Source organism: Coenobita brevimanus, chromosome 57, assembly GCF_032717465.1.
Source record: "Coenobita brevimanus isolate Jiangsu-jjx chromosome 57, ASM3271746v2, whole genome shotgun sequence".
Lineage (NCBI taxonomy): Eukaryota > Metazoa > Arthropoda > Malacostraca > Decapoda > Coenobitidae > Coenobita > Coenobita brevimanus.
This window is the reverse complement of record NC_137010.1, coordinates 57965980-57980968: the sequence shown is the minus strand read 5'-3', so window position 1 is coordinate 57980968 and position 14989 is coordinate 57965980.

The window sequence follows — 14989 nt, the reverse complement described above, 5'->3', positions numbered from 1 at the left end:
TCTCCTGCCTAGTCTCTCTCTCTCTCTCCACGCCTTTGTTCTATATCCCATAATTACCGCCCTGCCTCTCCCTCCTTCCTCTCTGGTGCCATTTGACTTCTCACCTACTTGTTAAACTCTCCTCACACCGTCGCCCCATAGCCTCCTTGTGCTGCTAATAATCCTTCCTCTTCGCCCTATTAATCCCTCGCTTCTCCCATCTCTCTCCTTCATAAATGCAACTCGTAAATAAAGCTTTCCTATATGTCTGTGTCTAGGTATGCTCCATCACGTATACTGAACTAGATATACTATTTCCCATATAATATACAGTCAGTGCTACTATTTTTGTACCTGGATGTCTACTGCTACTCATAGTTTAAATGTATATACCATTGAAGCATCACTATATGCTGTATATATTGTGTGAGTATATATGTTATGTAGGCCTATATATACGCATCACAATCATAATAATGCAAGTAACAATTACAAAACAACAACAACGACAACAATAATAATAAAAATACTACTATTACTACTACTACTACTGCTGCTACTACTACTACTACTACTACTACTAATAATAATAATAATAATAATAATAATAATAATAATAACAATAATATTAATAGCAATGACAATACTACTACTACTACTACTACTAATAATAATAATAATAATAATAATAATAATAACAATAATATTAATAGCAATGACAATACTACTACTACTACTACTACTACTACTACTAATAATAATAATAATAATAATAATAATAATAATAATAACAATAATAACAACAACAACAACAACAACAATAATAATAATAATAATAATAATAATAACAACAACAACAACTACAATAACAACTACAACAGCCTACCAACATCACTTTACCTTTAACACTATTTCAAAACAATGTCAAGAAATTAAAAATAAAAAAAAAGAAAAAAAGCAAGATCCAACCCACCTGATAAGCTCAATTAAAAAGATATAATTACATGTGGAAATAGTCTCAAGACTGCGTAAAGGAATTAATAATCGGGAGGGGAAGGCCAAGGATGAGATGGAGTGATGGAGTGGAGGGGTATATGAGAGAGGGTGGGAGTGTGAATTGGGAGCAGGGCAGTGAAATGGCGAGGGGACAGGGTGACGTGGAGGCGATTTGCTTGTGGCCACCCTGTATGAGGGATGAAGGCGTCTGGCAATAGATAGAGAGATAGAATTTTAACCCATCAGCTTTTTATCAATCAATTTTGAAAGCCTATAAGATTCAGATAAGAAATCGAGACGGTGTACAGTTGGCACCATATTTACCTGGTACAGCACCAGTTCGTCGTGGAGGTCTGGCCTATGGTACACGTAACCTTGATATAATTACAGGTGTGTTGCTGGCACTGAGAGGAATGAAGGCAGGTGTGAAATACGTATGTGAAAGCAGGTGTGAAATATATATGAAAGCAGGTGTGAAATACATATGAAAGGTGTGAAATACATATGAAAGCAGGTGTGAAATATATATGAAAGCAGGTGTGAAATACATATGAAAGCAGGTGTGAAATATATGAAAGCAGGTGTGAAATATATATGAAAGCAGGTGTGAAACATATGAAAGCAGGTGTGAAATACATGAAAGCAGGTGTGAAATATATATGAAAGCAGGTGTGAAATATATGAAAGCAGGTGTGAAATACATATGAAAGCAGGTGTGTAATATATATGAAAGCAGGTGTGAAATATACATGAAAGAAGGTGTGAAACATATGAAAGCAGGTGTGAAATATATATGAAAGCAGGTGTGAAACATATGAAAGCAGGTGTGAAATATATATGAAAGCAGGTGTGAAACATATGAAAGCAGGTGTGAAATATATATGAAAACAGGTGTGAAATACATATGAAAGCAGGTGTGTAATATATATGAAAGCAGGTGTGAAATACATATGAAAGAAGGTGTGTAATATATACAAAAACAGGTGTGAAATATGAAAGCAGGTATGAAATATATATGAAAGCAGGTGTGAAACATATGAAAGCAGGTGTGAAATACATGAAAGCAGGTGTGAAATACATGAAAGCAGGTGTGAAATATAAAGTGAATTGACCAGGTAAGTGATGCATGAATGATGGAAATTGTAGCTACGACTCCACTTAACCCAGACACTGTACCAGGTTTATGTGTGGCTATGTGTATATCCAGGAGCCAAAGTTCTCCGATACACTTTTCCACGGGCGGCGGTGAAGGAAGGTGTACGTGAACTGTTTTTACGTGACAGGAATATGAAGCACAGAGCGGTAAATAAACAGATAAGTAAATAAATATATAAACAAGCAGTACCAGCCACAACAAACCTCGCCCAACAGCAGTCATTTTAGTGCTGTTAAATACTGACTCGTTTCTGCCACTTAGCGTCAGTGTACAGTTAAAGTCTAAGGTAATGAAACAAATGTTTTCAAGTTACGCCCTCTGAAAATCCCTGATCTTGCATTTGACCTTCCAAGATTACTCAAGGTCAAAGGTCATGGTGCCAAATGAAAACACATGTGAGATTTCTTATATCTTGGTAGCAGTAAATTTATCTATCTTGAACGAGTTTCGAGTAATAGCCCCCTGAATATCCGTGACCTTGAGTTTGACCTTTCAAGGTCACTTACGGTCAAAGGTCAAGGTACAAATTAGAAACCCATATGGGATTTCCTGTATGTTGGTAATAGTAATTAAATATCTTCAACCAATTTCGAGTTGCAGCCCCCTGAATATCCGTAACCTTGAGTTTGACATTTCAAGGTCATTCAAGGTCAAAGGTCTTGGTGCCAAATGAAAGCCCATATTGCGAGTTCCTGTATGTTCCATAAGTAAATATCTCTATCTTTAACCGGTTTCAAGTTATAGCCCTCTGAAAATCCATGACCTTGATTTTGACCTTTCAGGGTCACTCGATTACCTCCAAAATTTATTCCCTTTCTTTTAAGACCAGTGTCCACATATGGTTAAGTTTATTGTAATTCCATTCAGCCGTTTTTCCGTTTTGCTGCCAACAAAGTAAGAAAGAAAGAAAGAATGTAAGAAACAAACAAACAAGCAAACAAACAAACAAACTCGACCAAAAACAATACCTCGCATACTCCGTCCAGGCCAGGTAATAGAAGCATGAGATGGCAAGACACGACGCTGGCGAACGAACACCCAGAGCGTCGAAATCCACGCTAACACACACACTGTTTCACAAGTTAGGGACGATTTGCCTTCATCTGAGGGAACTGGGCCACTTCTATAACCCTGGATGCTAAGCCGTGGTTTCAACGTACAGCCTTAGTTATGACGTAGGACTGAATCTCCTTGGTTACTAGCAAAAGCACAATAAAAAGGTAAATTACTATACTGGATGGACTGATGACGATTACCAACCCCCTTTCAAGATCCTTTTTTTTTTCTCTCTCTCTCTCAGCTAAATAAAATCGTCTGACGATAAAAAGAATATACACACACACACACACACACACACACACACACACACACACACACAGGGAAGACTTTCATGAGGGAAGCATTGAGTTAAATCCAGCTCGCCATAGGAAAACTCGCCCAACACATCCTCCCCGCCTTCACCCATCCACACGCGCCGGAGAGGGGCGCCTTCACGTGGTGGCACAGATGCGGGAGGAGGCCGGTGGAGCTGCCCGGCTATACAAACGTCCCTCAGCTCCCTCCCTATCCCCCGAAAGGACGATGGTGGACTGCAGGAGAGGGGGAAACTTCAGCCTGCAGTCCACGGGGTTCAGATATCAGACGAATCCCGGGCTACAGCATCAACATCAACAATAACATCAACAACAATAACATCAACAAAGATAACATCAACATCATAGCATCAACAACAATAATATCATCAACATCATCATCATCAACAGTAACATTACCAACATCATCATCAACATCAACAATAACATCAACATCATCATCAACAATAACATCATCATCAACATCAATATCATCAACAATAACATCAACATCAACATCAACAATAACATCATCAACATCAATATCAACAATAACATCAACATCATCATCAACAATAACATCATCATCATCAATATCATCAACAATAACATCAACATCAATATCACCAACAATAACATCAACATCAATATCATCAACAATAACATCATCATCAACGTCAATATCATCAACAATATCATCAACGTCAATATCACCAACAATAACATCAACATCAATATCATCAACAATAACATCATCATCAACATCAATATCATCAACAATAACATCATCATCAACATCAATATCACCAACAATAACATCAACATCAATATCATCAACAATAACATAAACATCAACATCAATATCATCAACAATAACATCATCATCAACATCAATATCATCAACAATAACATCAACATCAATATCATCAACAATAACATCAACATCAATATCATCAACAATAACATCAACATCAATATCATCAACAATAACATCAACATCATCAACAATAACATCATCATCAACAATAACATCAACATCATCAACAATAACATCATCATCAACATCAATATCATCAACAATAACATCAACATCAATATCATCAACAATAACATCATCATCAACATCAATATCATCAACAATAACATCAACATCAATATCATCAACAATAACATCATCATCAACATCAATATCATCAACAATAACATCAACATCAATAATAACATCGTCATCAACAATAACAACATCATCATCAGCAATAACATCAACAACAACCCATCCCAGCTAAAAACAACTTATCAGCCTTAACCCTTTCACTCCGATGACGTATTAGTGTGTAAGGGCCCGGGGCTAGGCTACTGTCCCCAATATTTAAGGCATGAGTGACCAGGCTCTCTTCCCCGAGTAGCATCATGTGAGCAATACAGTACACCCCAACCCAACATTCGGATATAGACCAGTACGAATCTCAACCCACTGGAGCGCCCTGACTCACTAAACCACCAGGCGTCATAATAAGGTTTCCACTCAGTATCTATCCACCTAAAGTCATCGAGTGAGTGGATGGTTAACGCCCCCACCTGACGATTTTAACAAGCTTCGAAGGGACTGATCGATCTGAAAGGCCTACATCTTGTCTTCATTAACCCCTCCTGACTACTATACTCTTTTCACACTAACCTGGCCTAAAATTACCACCCCTCCTTTGTGAATGCTCAGCTGTAACAATAGAGCAGCACTAGAATATGATGCCAATCACGAAGAAGTGCTATGGAAAGGGTGTTGAGCCGTAGTATCGTCTTTTTCTTCCACAGAGCTACGTGAAATAAGCTACAGAAGACGAAAATCTGGACCAAGTTAAGGTGAATGAACTACGCCTATTCCTCCTAATTTGTATATAATTTTCTGCTGACAGCTTGAGTAGTAATAGTAATCTTAGCAAATGTGAACCCAGTGGACTGCAGGCTGAAGTTCCCCCTCTCCTGCGGTCCACTATTTTATTATCGGGGGATAGGAGAGAGACTGAGGTACATTTATACATCCAGGCAGCTCCCCCGACCAGTCATATCAATGCCACCACGTGAAGGCGTCCCTCTTCAGCGCCAGTGAACAGGTAACATAAGGAAGCAAAGAGTTCAGCCAGCCAAAACTAGGAAAACTTTGCTTCAAATGCCTTGGTCGCTTTCACCCATCCCTCCCACAACCAGCTCACGGCCGTATATTTAGTGCTTTTGGTCAGAGAATCCTTTAGCCTACACTACAAACGCAGCTGTGTGTGTGTGTGTGTGTGTGTGTGTGTGTGTGTGTGTGTGTGTGTAAACCTGCAAGATAATCCTGCTGGTGGAGATTGGTGGTCAGATGGGTTGGGTGGGGTTGCGTGGATGTGTGTGTGTGTGTGTGTGTGTGTGTGTGTGTGTGTGTGTGTGTGTGTGTGTGTGTGTGTGTGTGTGTGTAAACTTACAAGATAGTCCTGCTGGTGGAGGTTGGTGGTCGGGTGGGTTGGGTGGGGTTGCATGGATGGGTGGGGTGCGTGACTGGGTGGCTCAGTGTGGTGGCGGGGGAGGCAGATGGGCAAGGTATGTGGATGGGCAGTGTGAAAACAATTCCATGGGGATTAGGTCCATGAGGTTAATAGGTCCATGGTAAGAATAGGGCCATGTGAGTAAAATGGATCCATGAGAAATACATCACTGGGGAAATGGGCTCTAGTACGAACATAAAAGAGTCAATGGGGGAAACAGATCCATGGAAGAATACAGATCCGTTTGTTGATGTGTTTCTGCATGAGGCGAAAAAAGAGCCATGAGTGGAAGTTGGTTTATGGGGAGAATAGCAACGGGAAATGGGTTTATGTTGCTAATGGGTTTAAGAGGGAAAATAAGTGGGTAGGGGTTGGCACCTAGGGGGGTTTAGACGTGGACGGGTTTCTGTGCTAGCTTGGTTTACTCCTGCTACCTCAAGACGATTTTAGTCAACTCAGGAAGCCTCTCTAACAGTGAAGAGGGTTAACTGAAGCCTGCATCTAACCTCACCAGCTCGGAAACTCTCTCCTCACTTGAATATAATTGTCTAGCGGTATAAAAGTCTATCTATGTATTGCCAGACGCCTTGTTCCCGTAAGGGGTGGCCACAAACAAATCGCCTCCATGTCGCCCTGTCCACTCCCCACTTCACTGCCCTGCTCCCAGCTCACACACACACCCCTCGTATACCTCTCCACTCCATCCCTCCACCTTATCCTTGGCCTCCCCTTCCCTCTCCGCCTCACTCACATACACTCGTCTCGTCAGTCTCTCACTCTCCATCCTCTCCACATGGCCAAACCACCTCAATGTGTAAATAAAAGTAAGCAGATCCATAAACTAAATAAATAAACAATAAAAAATAACTGCTGGAGATATTTTATGACGGCAGTACACAGTCAAGCAGGCTCAGAACAGGAAAGCATTGACTCAGCACCTTTCTCCGTCGCTACCATCCACTCACACAACCAACTTTAGGCACATTATCGTTCGTGCTGAAAGGAGAAAAATAAACAGCAAGTGAAAACAGCGATGTGGAGAGGATGGAGAGTGTGAGACTGACGAGGAGAGTGTATACGAGTGAGATGGAGGGGGAGAGAGGGAGCAGGGAGGCCTAGCATGAGATGGAGGGATGGAGTGGAGAGGTATATGAGAGAGGGGGGAGGTGTGAGCTGGGAGCAGGGCAGTGAAATGGCGGGGGACAGGGCGACATGGAGGCGATTTGTTTGTGGCCACCCCGTATGGGATTAAGGCGTCTGGCAATAGATAGATAGACAGATAGACAAAAAGCGACACCATTGAGAATTCAGTCATGTGTTCCCCAGACCATGAAATTAATCTGGTGAGTGGATGACATTGGAATTGATTATATATGAGTATCGTGGTGTTTTTCATCATCCATACGAATTACATTAAACAGGTGACCGCTATGTATTTCACGGCAGGCTGTACTTCACCTGAGAGAGAGAGAGAGAGAGAGAGAGAGAGAGAGAGAGAGAGAGAGAGAGAGAAAGTAAAAGGCGAAAGATTCATGCATTTTGAAGGGAAACCAGAGAGAGAGAGAGAGAGAGAGAGAGTTAGGCGATCGCGATAAACAGTCAAAATCCAAGATAATATTTGACTTTTATTTTCTTCCCTTTTTATTATTTTATCTATTTATCTTTATTATTATTTTTATTTTTTTACGATACCGCCACCACGTGAAGGCGCCCCCCTCCCGCACCTCTCGTAGCGAAGGGGTTAAGGAAGCTCTATCCAACCCCCCCCCCCAGTTCATAAAATCTCCCCTATGCTGAGGAAAACCGTCTGAGGGTAGGTGGTATGGGGGGCCTCGTTGCACCTCTTCCTTAGCGATTTATTTTGCTTGTCACACCACTTTATTCTCTTGTACACTATTTATATCACTTTAAGAATGAGTTTGCATCGATAATTTATAAAGCGATTTGGAGGTGGAATGTGAAGAATAAATCGCTGAGGAAGAGGTGTTACGGAATCTCCACTTTGAACGCAACTCTTAAGATGAATAAAATCGTCTGTATCAAAGGATTAAGCAGAAACCAGAAGTGCAACACCCGCGTCAACAAACTGGTCCAAAATATTTAACTTTGTGACACTGACCTTCTACACATTACTCTCATAATCGAATAGTTCATTTTTGCCTAACCCTTAACCCTTCCACCGAGTCTGCTTTAAATCAAATCAAAGCTGTGAGTTGACTTTGCCCACTGATCCTGACCTCTGACCTTTCCTTGTGACCTTAAATTGCTCTCGAACTTGAATTTCTTATCCTTGTTTTACCCTCAACCCTTCCACAGTGTTTAGTCTACATCGGATGAAAACTGCCTATGTTGACCCTGCCATGTGACCTTGACCTTTGACCTACTGTTCTCAAATATAATAGGTCATTCTCTTGGGTAATCCTCAGCTCATCCTCTAAATCTGATTCTATTCTGATCAAAACTGCTTTAGTTATTTTGTTCACAGACACACAGTTCGAATTTTGACCTTACCCTGTGACCTTGGCCTCTGTCTGGCTGTTCTCAAAATTAAGCCACTTCTTTCTTGCCTTATCATCAACCATTTCTCCAAGTTTGGCGTAAATGGATAAATAATTAAAGTGATTATGCTAATTCAACATCTGATCAACGTCTGTGACCGTGACCTTTCAGCTATTGTTAAAAAAAACAACAAAAAAAACAAAAAAGTTTCCTCTTTTTGCCTGACCCTCAGCTGTTTCACCAAGTTGGCTAAAAATAGGATCAGAACTATGTGCATAATTTTGTTATTTGTCAACACACACCCACACCACAAACACACGCCGCTCAAAACCAAACACCCGTTCTAGTTTCTCAAGCGCGAGTATAAATGTCACTGGACTGAAGGGCTTAAGGTGGCAGGGAGATAGTATAAGGTGAATAAATGCGTCTGACGGCAACACCAAGTACATGAAACCAAGAAGAAACAGGGAACACGGTAAAGAGAACTCACAGTAGGAAACATTCTTCTCAAACGACTTCCCTCCTTTCACCCACTCCAACCCACCGCTCTGGCCTCAACCTCCCAAAGCCCGGGGTGGCTGGGTTGAGGGGGTTTTCCGGGCCCTGTACCACCCTTCGCCTACGGGCTCATAATCGCGATGCTTTTGAAAATTTCCCACATCGTAACCCACTGGTGACGTTGAGCAGCGGTGGCGGCGGCGGCGGTGGCGGCTGCACGTAAGAGTTATCGAAGGCTAAGTCTTTGCGCTGAAGGGTTAAATTTCTGCTGCCTAAGGACGATTTCATTCACCTCAAAGTCTACCTGTATTCTACCTGGCATCAGAGGCTCGTAGCACCTCCTCCTATGCGATTTATTCAGGATTTTAGACCTAACAATTCCCTTGCTTGTTAAATATATCGCCTTGAATATCGCCATAGTCTCCATCAGTATCACAGGAGGAGATACTGTGTTGTAATACCCTAAATAAATCGCTAAGGAGTAGGTGTTACGAGGCTGAATTAAAGTACTAGAGTTGTTTCGGTCGTGAGAGGGTTAAATGGGTCCAGGATCAACACTCTCAAGCTCCCATGACCCTCTCTCACCTGGATTTAATTTGCTGTACAGGTAATTTTCTTAAACACAGGTAAATTGTTCGTATGGAAGGGGTTAAAAATCTTAAGTATAATATCGTCAATTTAGCTTAACATATTATTATTATTATTATTATTATTATTATTATTATTATTATTATTATTATTGTTGTTGTTGTTGTTGTTGTTGTTGTTATTATTATTATTATTATTATTATTATTATTATTATCACTTGTTGTTATTATTATTATTATTATATTATCATTATTACCGTATTTTTATTATTATTGTTATTATTGATTATTATTATTATTATCATTATTATTATTATTGTTATTATTATTATTATTATCACCATTATTATTATTATTATTATTATTAATGTCGACGTGAATTAAGCCGACTGGACAGAGAGAGAGGGAGAGAGCGAGGATAACAGAGGTACACACACATACATACACACACACACACACACACACACACACAATCCAGGATGCACAGAGTCAACACACACGTACTGGGAAAACATTTCAGATAATCATCCTTACCTTCACATACCAAAACCTTACCCACGGCCACCCCACTCCCGACAGCTAAATAAATCGCTAAGGAAAAGGTGTCACGAAGCCTCCTATAACACACACACACACACACACACACACACACGTTCACAGTTTCCGTACGCACACATAATTAAGTCTTTACAATACACACACACACACACACACACACACACACACACACACACACGTTCATAGTTTCCGTACGCACACATGTCTTTACAATACACACACACACACACACACACACACACACACACACACACACACACACACACGTTCATAGTTTCCGTACGCACTCATAATTCTTTACAAAACACACACACACACACACACACACACACACACACACACACACACACACACGTTCATAGTTTCAGTACGCACACATAATTAAGTCTTTACAATACACACACACACACACACACACACACACACACACACACACACACACACACACACACACACGTTCATAGTTTCCGCACGCACACATGATTAAGTCTTTACAATACACACACACACACACACACACACACACGTTCATAGTTTCCTTACGCACACATAATTAAGTCTTTACAATACACACACACACACACACACACACACACACACACACACACACACACACACATGTTCATAGTTTCCGTACGCACACATAATTAAGTCTTTACAATACACACACACACACACACACACACACACACACGTTCATAGTTTCCGTACGCACACATAATTCTTTACAAAACACACACACACACACACACACACACACACACACACACACACACACACACACACACCGCTCGCTGGTGCAGTGGTAACGTTCTCGCTTGCCATCTGGTAGACGGGAGTTCGCGCCTCGCTCAGGTTACGAAAAGTTTCACTGACGAAGTGGGTGGTTACTGTCCCCCTTGAGCAAGGGGACGGGTGTGTGCGTGTGTGAAGGTCACAGACTTGCCCTTAGATCGGACTATATGAGCTTTCAGCTCCCTTCCGGGAGGGTAAAAGCTGACCATCACGACCATCAAGTGATCCTGACCGACCCGGTGAATTACACACACACGCACACACACACACACACACACACACACACACACACACACGTTCACAGTTTCCGTAGGCACACATAATTTAGTCTTTACAAAAGACACACACACACACACACACACACACACACACACACACACACACACACGTTACCCTGCACTAACCATTTTCGAAAAAGACAATATATGTAAATAAAATAAAAAGGGGAATGCTAAGACTTAATTGGCAGACTAATCGCAAAGGAGAAAGTGTTTGCAGCCGGCCACAAAGCCACCCACACACAGTACCCAGGATTTCATTCAACTAAAACCCCCAACTTCCGACTAAAAAAAAAAAAAAATGCCATAACGAGAGCAGTAGTGACGGAGCCAGATTTTCTTTTTTTTTTTTCTTTTTTTTGAAGTACTTGCAGAAAATTACAGTTACCCCGACTAGTGGCAGGCATGGAGAGGGTAGGATGCAAGGCTGACGGGATTCTAAATACAAAGGATTCTAAGTAAATGAATTTTAAGTTTTTCTTTATGTAAGAAAGATGGAAGCGAAGGCCGGAGACCGCAAGATTATTCTCTCAATATACTGTATATATATATATATATATATATATATATATATATATATATATATATATATATATATATATATATATATATATATATATATACAAACATGATAACAGAGCCTAATTCAAGATCCGTTCGAGATGCCTTGACACAGTGTTTGAAAGACAGCAGATGATAGGCAGTTGGAAATACTGCAAAGCAAGACAGTTCCAGAGTTAACCTGTTGCATACATGAATTACTGGGTGTAACGGTTAACTCTTGAATTAGAGAGTTGGACAGAAAAGGGATGAAAATTTGTTGTTAGACGGGTGCTACGGGCCCGTCAGAGAGGTGGAGGGATGCAAGCAGACAGTTTAGAGGAGCAGTGACCATTGAAGTAGCGATGGAAATGAGATAAAGATGCAACAGTGAGGCAAGGAGACAGAGGTTGAAGGGAGCCAGTAAGAGGAGGAGAGTTAATGAGGCGAAAAGCCTTTTGACTCCACCCTATTGAGAAGAGCTGTATGTGGGGAGCCTCCCCGCACATGGGAGTTGTACTCTACACAGGGGCAAATAAAACCCGTGTATAAAGTCAAATATGCAGGGGTTAAGAAGGTACGGAGTCAGCTTAGCAAACGTAATCTCATCGAAGCATAGAAAACAGAAAGGTAATATGATCTTTCCAAAACAAGTTCCGAAAGAATAAAGACCAAAATATGATTAAAAACGATCAAGGATTAGGTTGGATATTGACAAAAATTAAAAGATACTCCTGCAGAAGATTTTCATGGGTTGAAAGATGTAAGAAGTGAGTTGTTGATGCATTAAAAACAAAAATATTACTTTTACCCCAGTCAGATATATAAGCCAAGTCAGACATTAGGTGTGCCATAGCCTCATCCCTTGCTTGTTCAAGTAACTGCTGAGATGGGCGTTGCGGGAACCGAATGGAAAGGTGAAGAATGGAGTCACCAGCATATGAGTGGATAGGGTTAGATGTACAGCTTAGAAGGTTATTGAAGAACTGAAGGAAGAAAGTTGGCTATAGGAAAGAGCCATAAGAAAAACCAATACGAACAGCTCTAGGAGAACGATGGCCGTCTACAACAGCGGCTACAGAACGACCAGGAAGGAGGTTAGAAATGAAGACACAGATAGAAGGACGGAAACAGTAAGAGGGCAGTTTGGAAATTAAAGACTGATGTCAGACTCGATCGAAAGCCTTTGAGATGTCAAGTGCAATGGCAAAGCTTTCGTCAAAGTCCCGAAAAGAGGATGACCAGGAGTCTGAAAGGTAGGTGAGAAGATCGCCAGTGGAGCGTCCCTGACGGAACCCGTACTGACGATCAGAAAGAAGGTTGTGATTTAATAGGTGCTTTAAAATATTTTTATTAAGAACAGGTTCAAAAACTTAAGAAATACAGGATGTTAGAAGAATTGGAATTTTTAGGAATTTTTTATATGGGGAAATGAATTCCCCGAGCTAGACCTCGATAGATCCCCGCCAGGTGACGGGAGAGCGCTACCCCTGCCAGCAGAGCAGCTACTTGGGAGGGGCGCGAACTTTTGACCCTTTGGTCTTGACTCTTTGGTTTACCACTGAGCCACCCTGCCCCCTTTAGAGCAATTGGGCGATAGTCAGAGGGCTGGGAATTGTCACCCTTCCTTGACAAGCAGAATGAGAGCAAACTTGTAACAAGAAGGAAAGGTACAAGACAACAGACAAAGGCAAGAATTTACCTAGGCAGGATGTACAGTAAACACAAGTACAGTTCTTGATGACAACAGGAGGGACTCCATCAGGCCCACATGCCTTGTTAGTATTTGGGCCAGTAATGGCAGAATACACATCAACTGAGGACATTTTTATGTAAGCCATGAGGAAGTCAGAAGGGGAAAGTGATGGAGGCACAGCACTGGAATCGTCTAATGTGGAACTGGAGGAGAAAGTCTGAGTGAAGAGTTCTGCTTTATCAGTAGAAGCAATAGCTACAGAGCCATCAAAGCAGAAAAGAGGAGGGAATGACGATGAAGTAAAGTTGTTATAAAGGTTTTTGGATTGTGCCAGAAGGAGCAGAAAGAATCTGATTTGGAGAGTTCTGAGCATTTAGTACGGATGAAATTATTTTTAGCAGAGTGAAGGAAAACCTTAGCACAACGCCAGGCAGAAACATAAGAGAGATGACATTCAGGGGTGGGCTGGCTTCAGTACCTTTTGTAGGCCTTCTCCCTGTTGTAAACAGCATTAGAACAAGTGCGATTAAACCAAGTTTGTTTTTGCATTAGTCACAGGATAAAAGAAAGGAATGTATGCTTCCATGCCCGAGAGAATAACCTCAGTAATGCGCAAGGCACACTCAGATGGCTCTCAGCCATGAACACAATAATCATTCCAGGGAGAATCAAAGAAACACTGCCTGAGGGCGTCCCAATCAGCAGCTCAGTGCCACAACCAACGCTTCTTGGGAGGGTCCACAGGCCTTACTGGAGCGACAGAACAGGTTAAAGTGATAAGACTGCGATCAGAGGTGCCCAGCAGAGAGGAAAGATAAACAGTGTAAGCAGAAGGTAAGGAAAAGGTCAAGTACGTTGGAACTCTCTCCAAGGTGGTCAGGGATATGGGTAGGGTAATGTACAAGCTGCTCTAAGTTATTAAGGATAGAAAAGATATAGGTTTGTTCATCAGGAGGACCAGCGAAAAGAGTGGTGAGTCAAAGGTGGTGGTGAACACTGACTTCACCTAGAATGGAGATTTCTGAGTGAGGAAAAACTGATAGAATGTGTTCCATCTCTGAAGTAAGAAGGTCAAAGAATTTTTCATGGCAGAATTACGGGATAAGTAGACGGCACAGATATATTTAGTCAGAGAATAACAGGAAAGCCGAAGCCAGGTTGTAGAGAATTCAGAAGATTAAAGTTCAGGAACACGAGAACAAGATGTGTCGTTGCGTACATATACACAACTGCCACCTTTGGCTTTAAAGTGAGTACAGAGAAAGTACGAGGATACAGAGAAGGGTTTCCTATCAATCGTCTCAGACAGCTGAGTTTCGGTGAGGAAGAGAAGGTGAGGTTTACAGGAAGAAAGGTGGTGTTCAACAGAGAGAAAATCAGAGGAAAGGCCTTGAATGTTGCAGAAATGAAAAGTAAGTCAGACAGTGGTTCCAAGCATCCGTCACCGGGAGAGGGGCGGATGGTGGGGGGGGGTTATGCCTCCCCATCCCTCCCTGGGGTCTCCGAGGCTGGGTGTGCAGGTGCCATTTCATTTT